This window comes from Carettochelys insculpta, chromosome 2 (assembly GCF_033958435.1).
Source record: "Carettochelys insculpta isolate YL-2023 chromosome 2, ASM3395843v1, whole genome shotgun sequence".
In the NCBI taxonomy this organism is placed as follows: domain Eukaryota; kingdom Metazoa; phylum Chordata; order Testudines; family Carettochelyidae; genus Carettochelys; species Carettochelys insculpta.
The window spans coordinates 31243842-31256689 of record NC_134138.1 but is presented as its reverse complement, the minus strand read 5'-3'; the positions used below and the strand labels follow the sequence as shown (position 1 = coordinate 31256689).

The window sequence follows — 12848 nt, the reverse complement described above, 5'->3', positions numbered from 1 at the left end:
AACTTATTAAATGACATGCTTTTCGGCTCTCTGTAGGCCTCCACAAGAAAACTATGTACATAAGGTACACTAGATCTTGACAACCTAAGAGAATGTTTCTTTCCTTATGCACCACTGTGACAACTGAACTTTTGTGTGGTGGTTCAACTAACAACCCAAAGATATGAACTTCTAGAGTCTGATGGCAAGATGTACAGAATGGAGGGCCTTCATCTCTGGAATTCACTTCTCCCATTTATCTAACAGAGTCACAGACTATGCAGTATTATTGTAGCCATGTTGGTCCCTGGAGAGTAAGAGACAAGGTCAGTGAGATAGCATCTTTTATTGGACCAGCTTCCACGGGCAAGAAAGACAAATTTTTGATCTTACAAAGAGCTAAGGATGCCATCTCTGACTGAAGCTATTCCAGGAGATTTTTTTCCTGCTAACATAACCTAATGTCATTTTCTTAAATTAACCTATTAAAATCTCCAAGATTGCTTTCAATAGTCACCAAGAGATTGATGCTGATTCTGGGAGACTCCAGGCCCATCCTGGAAGGTTGACAGCCATACAAAGAGCTAGCTCATTTTCAAGTCAGAGACAGCTGAACCTTCAAAGGGAAAGCTAGTCTATTTTCACAAGCTTTTGCCTGAGGAGGTTGGGTCAGGCAATATTTGGTGTGTTTTGTGTATTTGGTGGGAGGAGGGAGCATTTTGTTATATTATTCATTTTATTTCTAAATTGTGTTGCTGCAGCCAGATAAAGTCCAACTGTATATTCAATTCAATCTCAAAATGAGAAGAGAAATAGAAAAAAAAATCAAACTATTTCAGAAGATACAGATTAAACATTGTAAAGGAAATATATATATTTTATTAAATAAATTAATGAAGCAACTTTTCATTTAAGCTTTTGGATGATTTTCTACAATTTATTTCTGCCTTATGCATTTCGGCATTTCCCAAATTATGCTCTGTGATATATGCTTTAATATTATTAGTATAAGCATTTTACACAGCATCATAGTTTGGTGATATTGGGAATACTCTATCTGTGGAAAACTGACTTAATTCTTACTAATATAGCTTCAAAAATGTAAAATACGGGTAGCGTTTTTGTACAGCATTTTAAAACAGTTATTTAAACATCAACAAATAATTCAATGTTTCTTCACATAATCGTTAAAAGCATTATTTTAAAAATAATACTGTCAAAGATATTGACACTTCAAAGACCAGTTTGCAAGGTGAGAGGTACACTTTTTAATTTAAATTAAGTGCTCACAGCTTTATTTAGTTATTTTGTAGAAGCCAAGCAGTGCATTTACTCTTCTGTTCTCAGTTTAAATATGCGTTTCAGACTTTGTAAAGTAGGTCGGGAATACCCAAAGGATACACATTTGAAAGCTACAGATAGCAGAGCAAACTATTTTGGGCTTTGTATATAAACACGCAGATACAGTATATATAATATAAATGGATAGAGCCAATTATTTAAATGCATACATTAGGTCTATACTGTATGTTTCAAGCATATTCAGATATTTACACTGTTAGATCAGCTCTCATTTTAGAGCTCTGCTAGTGCCAACCACCAAAAAAAGTACACAAATCAAAAATATGTTACCTCTGTTCAAACAATACTGCTGTTCATTATATAATAGAAACTGTCATACTTAATCCCCAAGGAACCCAGGACTGGTAGATTCTTGGACCAGAGGTAGCTTAAAATGGTTTGAGGCAAAACTGAAGCATATTTGTCAAGTAAATCTTGTAGAAGAATATAAGCACAACTGATGAGTTTTTGCATCATCTTCCACAGTTTTTTTTTTCCTCAGCTACCCTAGTAAACCAAAAATACCAGTAATTAAACAACAAAGAGATAAAAACTCATCATAGTACAATCCTTTTTTCAAACATACAATACTTTTACAATAATTTCATTTCCCCTACTTTGAAACTAACAAATTGTAGCTTCAGTAAACGTAAGGCTGACCAAAAAACAAAACAAAACAAATACGAAAACAAAAACAAAAAAATCCTATGAACTTGTAGTGATATCTGAAAATTCAAAATATATCAAGACATGCTAAAACTCCTTTCTAAAGCTGAGAAACAAATGTCACTGAACTAAAATTTTCCTTGGTAGTTTTCTTTCTCATCTAAATAACGTAAACACAATGATACAGACAGGAGTGTTTTTCATTTACCACGAGCATAAAGAACAGCAATGAGCAATTAGAAGAAAGTAGCAAACTCTTATCTAAAGATAAGTTTGAAATTCAGATTTTAACTTGACTAAATACTATCTGCAAATCGAATACGTTCCAAAAGTAAATTTCACTTACTGGATAGAATCTATTATATAATGCTAGGACTTCTTGAATTTATAAGATTTCTATTTTTGAAAAAGAATGCAAAATTATCTGATTTCATCTCAAATTCCATAAAACGTGTAGCAATCAGTCGCCCACCACATGAAACAGCCAATCTTGTAGCCCTGACTGAGGCAAAAGTCCCATGGATACCAATGTGCGTTTTTCCATGACTGAGAACTGCAGTATGAGACCTAAAAAGTACTTAGGAAGATGTAAACCTACTACAACAAACTGAATTTTACATTAAATATTATCTTTGAAAAAAGCAAGTTCAGGGTTTAAACCCCAGGGAAGATAGTCATTTATAGTGTTGCCACTGAATTATAGCTCGCCACGCTGGGTGGGGTATGGTGCTGCTGGGTGGAGTGTCTCCCCTAAAGGAAGGAAAAACTGGCACAAACTGACTTGGTCTTTGAAAGATGCACCTACTTGCCAACTTATGAAGTCGTACTGACGTCAACTTCGCCAAGGAGTCTGTTGCCTAACACAGCCCTTTACCGTAGAAAGTTCTGCTTGTATGCAAAAGCCCAGCAAGAAGTGGGAAGGTAATAAAGGAAATGTCAAAAAACTGCAAAATATCCTTAATCTATTACAGGCTATTAAAAAAGAGACACATAGCTAGAAAAACCATTTTTCCTCTTATTATCTTTTATATTTGTACGGCAAGAAGCTTTAAATAAATAGCTACTGGTCAGCAGAGACGATTACAAAAGCATCTTTAAAAAAACTGTGGGTTGGTTTTAAAATGGGGTAGGGAGAAATGATGAATGAGATACTACACCCTATTCCCTTCTGCAAGGGCAACTGTTATCATGCCAATCTGACCTTCACTAGCAGGTGTAAAATGTTGCTTTACATTATTAAAATAAATATTCCCTGATCTGTCACCACAGATGCATTTAGCTTGTTAATCCCGTCTAAACCAAAACAAATTGCTTCTCCAAAAGGGAAAAAAGAGGATAATGCATCTCAAAATGCACATGGGACAAGGAGAAAAAAAGAAAAAAAGACAGAAAACTGTTTAAGTTTCTGTAACCTGAAATGCACCAGCCATCACAAAGAGCAATTGGAGAAATCCAGCAGAGCTCAGCAGGAAAGATTTTTAATAACAGATTGAAAAACAAGAATAAAAGTAACTGCATCAACAGGGCCTTTCTTCCTCAGGCCACAAGCCCGTTTTTACTTGAATTAGAAAGAAAAAAAAAACGTCAGTTTGGCCACTAAAACCAATCCAGAACATTATTAAAAGTTAAAAGCTACCAATTACTTCTGTCTGTTCTTTTAAAGCAAAGTTTGGCATTACGTCAGTTGGTTTAAAGAAAACAAGAAAGAAAGAGAGAGAAAAAGGAGAGAAAGTTTCCTGCTTGTATAAATTAAACCACCAGGGAAGGTGTCTAGCCACTTGTAAACCATTTATTGCAGGTTTTTAAGGGGCTAGTAACATTTCAAAAATAAATATTTTTTATTAAATAACTTTAGGAGAAAAACAGTTGATCTGAGCTTTGAAAAAAATCTATTTACAACAAATCATGTTTACATCAACGCCAGCTTAAGAATCAGAAAATGACTTTTAGTAAGATTAAGCTTGATAATTCAAAATTTGGGCACAGATCATTTCAATTTAATTTTTCTACTGTTCCAAACTCAGCATGAGAAAGTTGTACAGAAGTAAATGGGATGGCGCCCAGTGAGATCGATGGAAATGACCTATCCATGTTATTTTTCCAAGCTTAAAGAATTTTAAAAGATTATTTTTCTATGGGTTTCTTAATCATCCAATAGAGTTCTACACTGGGGTTATAATTCTCTATTAAACTCTAAAGGATAACGATAAAAATGATGGAAAGATTAACATTCTTTATTCAATTTAATATGTTTTCCCATCAGTGATGTTATTACATTTTAAAAAGAACTTTTAGTGCTACGGAAATGGACAGGTCAGTAGCACAAAAAATGTATAAAGAAAAAACAAATATGGCCAGTTCTCCGAAACAACAATCATCTTACCCTTTTGATGCCAAGCCAGGGCCTCCTCTAACTATGGCCTACACATCATGTGGAATGGTGTTCACTTGTGCAGGGGTTCTAGGAGGTGAGAAAATGTCCAGCAGGGAATGAGTTGAAACCAACATATTTATTTGTGTTTCTAATTTTTTTTAATGTTCTGGGCTATAATACAACTGGATAAGATTCCGTCTTGGTGGACCCTCTATTGATTAGGTGCAAAGCAACATCAACAAATTAATGCTAACCACAATCTGAAATGGGGAGTTACATGTGCTACTTTTGTAAACATTTATCAAATTATTGTGTAATTGTACCTCTATGTCACCTGATATCACTCATGTTTTTTAATTAGGAAAAAAACCACAATGTAAAAAAGCGGTGCTTATAAAGGTCTTCTGTTGCATGTATTTGCCTTCATACACTAATCTAATACTTACAGTAATCAGATCTTCTCTTTGGGTGCAGGTTTACCTATGAAAAGTCAAACCTTACTGTCCCAATATATGGTACCATTAACGAAATGGTCACTCTCCTTCCTCCATGGGAGGACAGGAAAGGCACTTTTATGTACATTACAGACAGAAAAATATAGGAGGACATGGACTAAATATGTAGTAATTAACATCTCTAAAGGTCAACAGACAGTAGTATTTATACAACAAAGCAGTGCGGAAGATGCAGGTTTTAACATTAATCATCAGTATTCCCTTGTTACCTGACAACTGTACAATGTCACAAAAACTAAAAGACATGCCTGAGAAATGTTCTCTCTTTTACTTTACATCTGTTATACCTGTCTGGTTTTATCAGTTGTATTTTGACTGGCAAAGTATAGTACTTCTGATAGAAATCCCTGAATTTGCAGTTACCTAGACTGCCAAAAACAGACCCAGACTACCTCACTAGTTTGTGTTGAGGAAACTAAATTAAGCAAGGGCAAACACCAACTGGAAAGTTGTCAGTTTACTGAATGAATGGCTTCATTTTACACACCAGTAGAATATCTTCATCAGAATATATTTCTGTTTAGGGCCAATATTTTATGACAAGGCAGTAGTTTGTTTTAACTGAAACAGTTTTTAAAATATAATCAGTTTCCATTTTACTTTCCGCTAACAAAAGGATTGCTGTCTTGTTCAAAAATATTTAACCATAAACTTTCTCTCAATGTTACTTTTGGTGCTACTCGGTAACCTTTATTAGAGAGATATTGCCATTGTGGCTACAGTTACGATCTGATATTCCTGTTCAAATAATTATATTGAAATTTTATCAGGAGTTTGTAAAAGAGACAAACGTTCAGTGCACACTATCAAACTCAGAAGAAAAGTCGTCAAATAGTAATTTTTAAAAAAACCCTCAACCTATGCTTGCAATTAAAATTAGATTTTTTTAAAAGTGTGATTTGTATTTAAAACCTTTTTCAGACACCTGTAACTTCCAAATGTTTTCTTTGTTCTTTCAAAATAATTGCTCAGTAAATTTCTGTTAGAGTTAATTCATATTAACAAAAAGTTACTATTCATTGCTTGAACAATGCTTTGAAAATAAAAAACACTGAGGAGAAGCAGTAGTAAAAATATAATATGGTTGAAATGGCGAGATTTAACAATCAATGCAAATATGCAGAAACTACAGAGATTTTTTACTGTGCGTTGATTAGTATAGAATCATACTACATAAACATATTATTCCTCACACACTTTCATAGAACACACAGTAGGAGAGCATGCTATGAAAGTTATTAAGAATGATACACAAAAATACTATCTATCGCGATCCATATAAATAATTTAGAATGTTCTCTTTTAATGGTAAACACGTAAGTTAGCCCAAGAGGGTCTTGAAAAAGCCATCGTGCAGTTTAGACCATGAATACATTATAGGAAAAAAAAGGAAATATTGGATTATTGTATATGCATTACCAAGAAACCTTAGACCTCAGAGCTTGTCAATGACGCTTTAAATTTTCCTTTAATAACTTTACAATAAAGTAAACAATAAACCACATACGGGCACAAAAAAAAAATCTCCAGATAATATGCAAAGTCTGACTGAAAGCAAACTAGGCAAAAAAATACTAATAACAACAAAGCTGATGAAACATTGTCCTGAGCACACTTTGGTTGTGCCTCTATACACAAGCAGTTTCAAACAGAGTGCAATTATTCTGTATTATATAAACTCATGTATTCAGAGTCTGGATAGATTATGAACCAAAAGTTCTATATTTACCCTATATCTGAATATACCCTGTATCTTAATTTCCTCTATCTTGCAAATTAAAGCAAAATCTTGATGTCATATGTCTCAGGGATTAGTTGTAAAATTACTAGTACTCAAGTGCAGTACAACATCTATGATTATATGTGGCTTACTGAATGGTCTATAGCTTATCAAAAACTATGTATATATATATTTATATTTCAAAAATAGAAAAGTCCTTCTTTTGTTTTTGTTTTGGTTTTTTTCCTGCCTTTTTAAAAAGAAAGACATCCTCTTGCTTGGATTAATTGTATTATTAATAGTCTTTCACTCAGTAGTTTAAAAAACTGTTTCAAAGTGTTGATACCATTTCCAGACTGTCTTGCAGCATCACTATTTTCAGGAAATAATGATGTTCTTAAACAAGCCCTCATAGAGCTACAGTACTTTTTAAAAATCCTCACTCTTCTGTAGTGTGTTTGTTGTTTTGTTTTCTTTTTAATGTCACTCTGGTGGAATATCTGAGCCCGCTCTCTAACCTAATGCGCATATTGGTGAACATCTCAGAAAGACTACTGCAACTTTTATTCTCATTTTGTCCACGTCAGGAACTGGCTCTTACCACTAACTTTCCTTTGCTGCCCCTTGCATTTTTAACTCTGGCAGTCTCTTCTAACTAATCAACTTTTCCTAAAACCAACAGCAAAGTAACATGATGCCACCAAGATTCATAGGTTTCAGCGCTGCTGAAGAAGACAGCTAAAATGGCAAAGAGTTCCATTGCTCTTTATGCTTTTACTAAATCCGATTACATGAAAACCATGTTGTTAGTAACAATTTTGTTTCGAGTAGCAGCTACAAAGAGCTGTGGCATACAAATTGCAAAAGTGGCGTACAGTCCATGCCCCAAAGAGCATACAGTCTTTATATTAAAAAAAATTTCCTCCCACAGTGTCTCTGTTTTCCCCTTTGCATTTATTATTTCATTCTACTACCAGATATAAATTTGCACTAGGGAAGGGAAAAGAGGATGGAATTAAGAGATGTCTTCACTTTAACTCGTAGCTTCTGCCCACATTTTTTCAGAGCACCATGCCTTCAATGCATTTCAGAGATTTGACATTTGTGGATGGAGACTGTCTGATTCCTTGTAAGTTAATGGGCCACTCTAGTCCTTCAAAAATAGCATTCAGGAATCCTGGAACATTAAAATTCACTTTATTTCCAATCAATAAAAATAGACAAAACATACCCAAATGTCAAATCTAAGCGCTATTTAATGAGCTGTTCCAGTCACAAAACACCTCTATGCTGAAAAATAGCCCAGAGTTATCCTGGCATCCCACAAGTTTGTGGGTCTTTCTGGAGAATCAATTTTGATGGTCACGGCCTTTCCCTATGTCCACTTCCCATACCCAGCAATCACAGACAGGAATCAGGCAAAGAGAGGGAGTTTGTTTGCACAGCCCACCAAACACCCATTAGGCCACCTGCCCACACTCTGGAGCTTTGAAACAAGCCACAAATTACACACACAAACACACATACACACATCAACACCACCACCGCACTTCCCCCCTCCCCACCCCAAACTATTGGGAAGTCTCCCCCAAATCTCCAACCCGGCAGACCTTTCAACAACAGCAACAAAATGACACACGGATCCCAAGTGGAGAAAGCAAGGGAGACGGTAAAAAAAAGTGAGACACTAGACAAAGTTCTGGCAACCCTGGCAGAGCTCAGCGTGGGGACTCAGCCCTGAGAGCACAACTTTGCCTTTAAGAGGAAAAAGTTTTACGCCTCTCTGTACTCTTTGATTTCCTTTAAACACACACACACACACACTGCATAGCCGCCCCCCCCCCCGGCTCACGCTTCACCTTAGCCTCCCCTAGTGGACCCCCAAAACAAATTAAAAAAAAAAACGTTTGCCCCAAACTTACTACTCTTCATGATGGTCTCTCTGTGCCACGCTTGTCATGATTCCCATTACAACTTCCAGCAGCAGCAGCAGCCAGCCCTGTGCGACTGCGGCTCATCGGATGCAAAATCTCTTTACTGTGCTTCTACTTCCACAGCGCCCCCCACCCTCCGCGCCCGCCCCCCAGCGCCCCGATGGTGGGGAAGGAACAACCAGAGCGATAAGAAGAAGCTGGAGCTCCGGGAGGGGCCGAAGGGAGACACCAGCCCTGGAACCGCTCCCCCACCTAAGCTACAGCGAAGGCTTGTCTGCCCTGCCCGCTTCGGTGGCTGAACTTGACCCTCCTCCTGACTCCAGAGGGGCTACCGCCGTTTGGAAGTCGCCACTTTCCAGCGATCATACATGGCTTTGACCCACCAAAGGAAGGAAAAAAAAACTGCACCCCAACCTCCCCCCCCCGCAACAGCCGGTGAAATCCGAGACGCCCCCGCTCACCCCTCATTTTAACCCCCCCCCGCTTTGTAGATGTGTGTGCGTGTGCAAGGAAAGTCACTTTTAAATCCCCACCCCCCCTTCCCACTGCACACACCAGCACTTCGCCCAGAGCAACACACTTACTACATACGCAATATCAACAGCCGGAGCAGGAAGAGCCCCCACCCCCACCCTAGACACTTTTGTTGCTGATCCCCCCCCCCAGCCCCCGGTCTCTCCTCCCCCCCACCCCCGATCCCCCCCCCTTACCTGTTGATTAATCGACAATAATAATCTCAGCAGCCTGAAAGATGGTGGAGCTGTGGTTTGAGCCATGAACCGTCTTCTGTTGTTTGCAGAGTTGATCTGGGATTATTTGGGGGCAGTGGGGGGGGGAGAGAAAGAAAGAGGGGGGAAAAGGTTCTCCTGCCTTTCCCCCTCTCCCCCCTCTTGATAGGGAGAGAGAGAGAGAAAGGGGAAGGGAGCAGGGACCTGGATGTGCCTGGTGTGTTTATGAAAGAGGAGAGAGAGAGAGAGAGAGGAGAGAGCCTGGGTCTGCTGGAACAACAAGCCCCCAAAGGAGCAGAGGAGGCGGCTTTCGATTGCAGGGAGATCAGCTCTTTATCAGAAATGTTATCGCTTGTCAGGACCTCAGTCTCCGAGCATTACGTCAGTTTCAAGACACCAACACTATTAATATCAAAGGAGCCTTAGCAGAGAAAAGCGCCACCCCAGACTGAGAGCCCTTAAAGAGACAGTACAGGCGTCCCCATAGTGCTGCTCTGTTCAGCCTCCTCCTCCTCCGGCCAGGCAGCAGCAACCACCGGGGAATAGGCGGCTTTGGAACAGACCGAGTCATTCACAACTTTTTTTTTTAAGTAAATTAAATTAACCTTTATGCGGGATGCTGAAGTGTGGGAAGTTTCCCTGAGCAATGGACTCAGCTGGACAGATCATCACATCCTTGAGAAAGTGTGAGAGGGGAAGAGACTCTGGGCGTCCTGGTTTTGAATAGCTGTTATTTGTTAATAGTTATTTGCTTACGTTGCTGGTCTTTTCTCAGCTTTTCTAAAACTGCACAAGATTTGTGCCTGAATGAGCCTGGAAAAGCATCTGCAGCACTCAACATATTCCTTGCATTTTGATCCAGTACAAAGAGAGAGGAAAAACAACTGGAACCTTTTTTTAGGTGGGGGGGCAGGTAAAATAGTAGGAGGAATGAGAGTGGAGTGCCATGATCTGTGCAAAGGGCAGCTCATACAGTGGGATCAATGTCTAACAACAATCTTAATATTAAGTATTATTACTTTATTTGCAAAGAATTGACAGTACCACAGTGGCCAAGTCACAAAATGCATAGTCCATGCCCCCAAAATCATACAATCTAAGTAACACAAGCTCCAACTAGATGAGACTTGCTGAGAAGTCTAAACTGGTTTATTATTATTACACTATGATTATTTTTCACCTTTCAAATTAATGCAACCTATTGTTGATTCTTTGTGCTACCAGACAGAGGATAACTTCAACCCTCTTTTCAGAAAGTTCTTCAGACTTTTCTTTGTCTACACAGAGTCTTCTGCATTAAATAGTCAGATTTCTCCCATGCCACAAATTGTCAGAAGTCTGCATATGAATGTTTAAAAAAAATGTTTATGGAGAAGCAATGCATAAATGGTTCCTGGGAAAGGATTTTAAATCCCAAGTAGAGTAGGTGTTAAAAACTATGTAAACATTTGTTGGGAATTTGGACATGATTTTCTACAATTGGGTGACTTTATGTGCTATATTTTTCCTTCCATACAAGTCGTTTCCAACTAATTTCATACTAAAATAGACTCATTCTGGATTTTTGCATATAGCAGTACATATAATCCAAGTGAAAAGCTGAAAAAAGAGAGTTATGTCATTAAAATATTAGTTAGAGATTAAGTTATTTCCCACAAAATGTGTTTCATATGGCATACTATTTGCCTTACAATTTTATTTTCAGAAAAAAATTAAGTATAAAACAAAAAGAATTTCAAAGATACAAATTGAGTTAAAGTGAAAATCCTACTGCAAAGTATATGCCATTTTCATCCACTTTTATAGACTTTCACATTCATTTATATTTAGTATAATATTCTGGCAAACTTGTAATTGCTCATGTAAATCACATAGTAACACGTTTCTCCTTTGATTTATTTTGTACCGTTGTCTGATAAAGCACTTTATGAATAGAAAAATAATAATTCATTTACAAGAGGTCAACTTGACAGGCTGAATAGAATAAGTAAAATATATTTTCACGCTGAAGCATCCTGTACCTCCCTGGAAGTAAGAGAAGGAAGCTGACATATTATGTGTGGTACATACCATATCCCCATCAGCAGAAATTAATTTTGGAACAGTTATGATGTTTTCATTCAGAACTCAAAGAATAATAATTCCAGAATCTTCAGTAAAATTTAAAGTCTGTTACTAATGATGATCCATATAATTTAGTGTCAGAGCAACTTACTGTAGAATATTGCAAATGTGCACAAAGTGCTTTCTGAGGTGGCTGATTTTTACCCTTTTAAAAAAAATCTGTAAGTGTAGTTGCTGAACTTTAATCAAAGTGGCAAGGCTTAAACTTATTTTCAAAAACTTTTTACTCATTATGAACCATACTGAGAAATAATCCGTTGACTCTAACCCAGATCTGCTCTAAGTATACATGATGTATATTTTTAACTAAACTGAGTGGTCTCTGTGATCTGAACTATTGGTCCAGTAGATAAAAAAACTTCTGATATAAAAGGTTAAAACAAGGAGATACATGGCTTATAATTTGCTTAATATCCTACAAGATTACCTTAAAAGAAAAATATTTAAACAGGGGTTATTTCCATTTTGCTTCTCTGTTATATTGAAATTTATTCAATTAATGGCTTGTATTTTTGAAAGAGATATGCTAACACACACACACCTTGAATTCTCTCCCTGCTCAGAAAATAGGTTAATGCAATTTACCTGATTTTAAACTACAATAGATAAAACATTTAAAGTTTTGTAACAATGAAAGTACAAGTTCCAACAAGTGCAAACTATTAAGATTATATACACAGCCTTTTTCACCTTAGAAAACGTGACTAGAAAAATAAAGATGCTCGAATTTAAATCACATAAAAAGTTACAGAATGGCATATATACTAATCTATAGAATGAAATAGTAAAAGCACAAGTCATAAACTGCTAGAATAACAAATTACTTTTTCATTACTTAAAATACAAAGCTCTAATGAAACACTGTATTGCCGAGAAAAGTACTGTGGTATATTTCGAAATAATGCTTGCATTATATATTCTGCCTTTCAAGTTAAAATGAAGCAGATCAATAAGATGTCAATATCTTCCTGTTTATATTAACCAAGATCTATAGATAACTTAAGAAAAAGCAAAAATATGTTCATAAACTTTTGGAGTCAAATTATCTATATATAAAATAATATAAAAAGAAAAAATTTACCTCATGCTTCAGATATGTCACATATGCTCATGATTGACACAATATGTTCAGGCTCAAAGGCCTGTATACCATTTTTTGTATTCTAGGAGGAATATTTCAAAACAACCAACTAATTCATGAGGTCATACAGTAATGGTTTGACAGTTGTTTTTAATATAAAAAATAAGTTATGGATATTGTTTTCCTTCAAATATTTGTTGATTTGATGTTATAGTCCTTCAACATTGATATGGCACAAATTGCATTTGGAGAAAAACTAAAGATTTATTTTCATTTAATATCTTCTGATGTCAAGCATGTGCAAAACCACTTAAAGCAACTTTTATTTTGTGCTATTTGTGCTATTTGAAACCTGCATTCTATGTGACAGTAGGTAGTGTTGAAAT

At 36.6% G+C, this 12848-nt stretch overlaps 1 protein-coding gene across 2 annotated transcripts in view; it reads right to left on the bottom strand.

The window, feature by feature from the left end:
- The window catches only part of TRPS1 (transcriptional repressor GATA binding 1), a 307200-nt gene extending 297587 nt beyond the window's left edge, over positions 1-9613 (bottom strand). For both annotated transcript variants that reach the window (XM_074986745.1, XM_074986746.1), the window contains exon 1: positions 9240-9613. The gene's annotated coding sequence lies outside the window, so the exon portion shown is untranslated. The remainder of the gene's footprint in view (positions 1-9239) is intronic.
- Positions 9614-12848: the final 3235 nt, after the last annotated feature.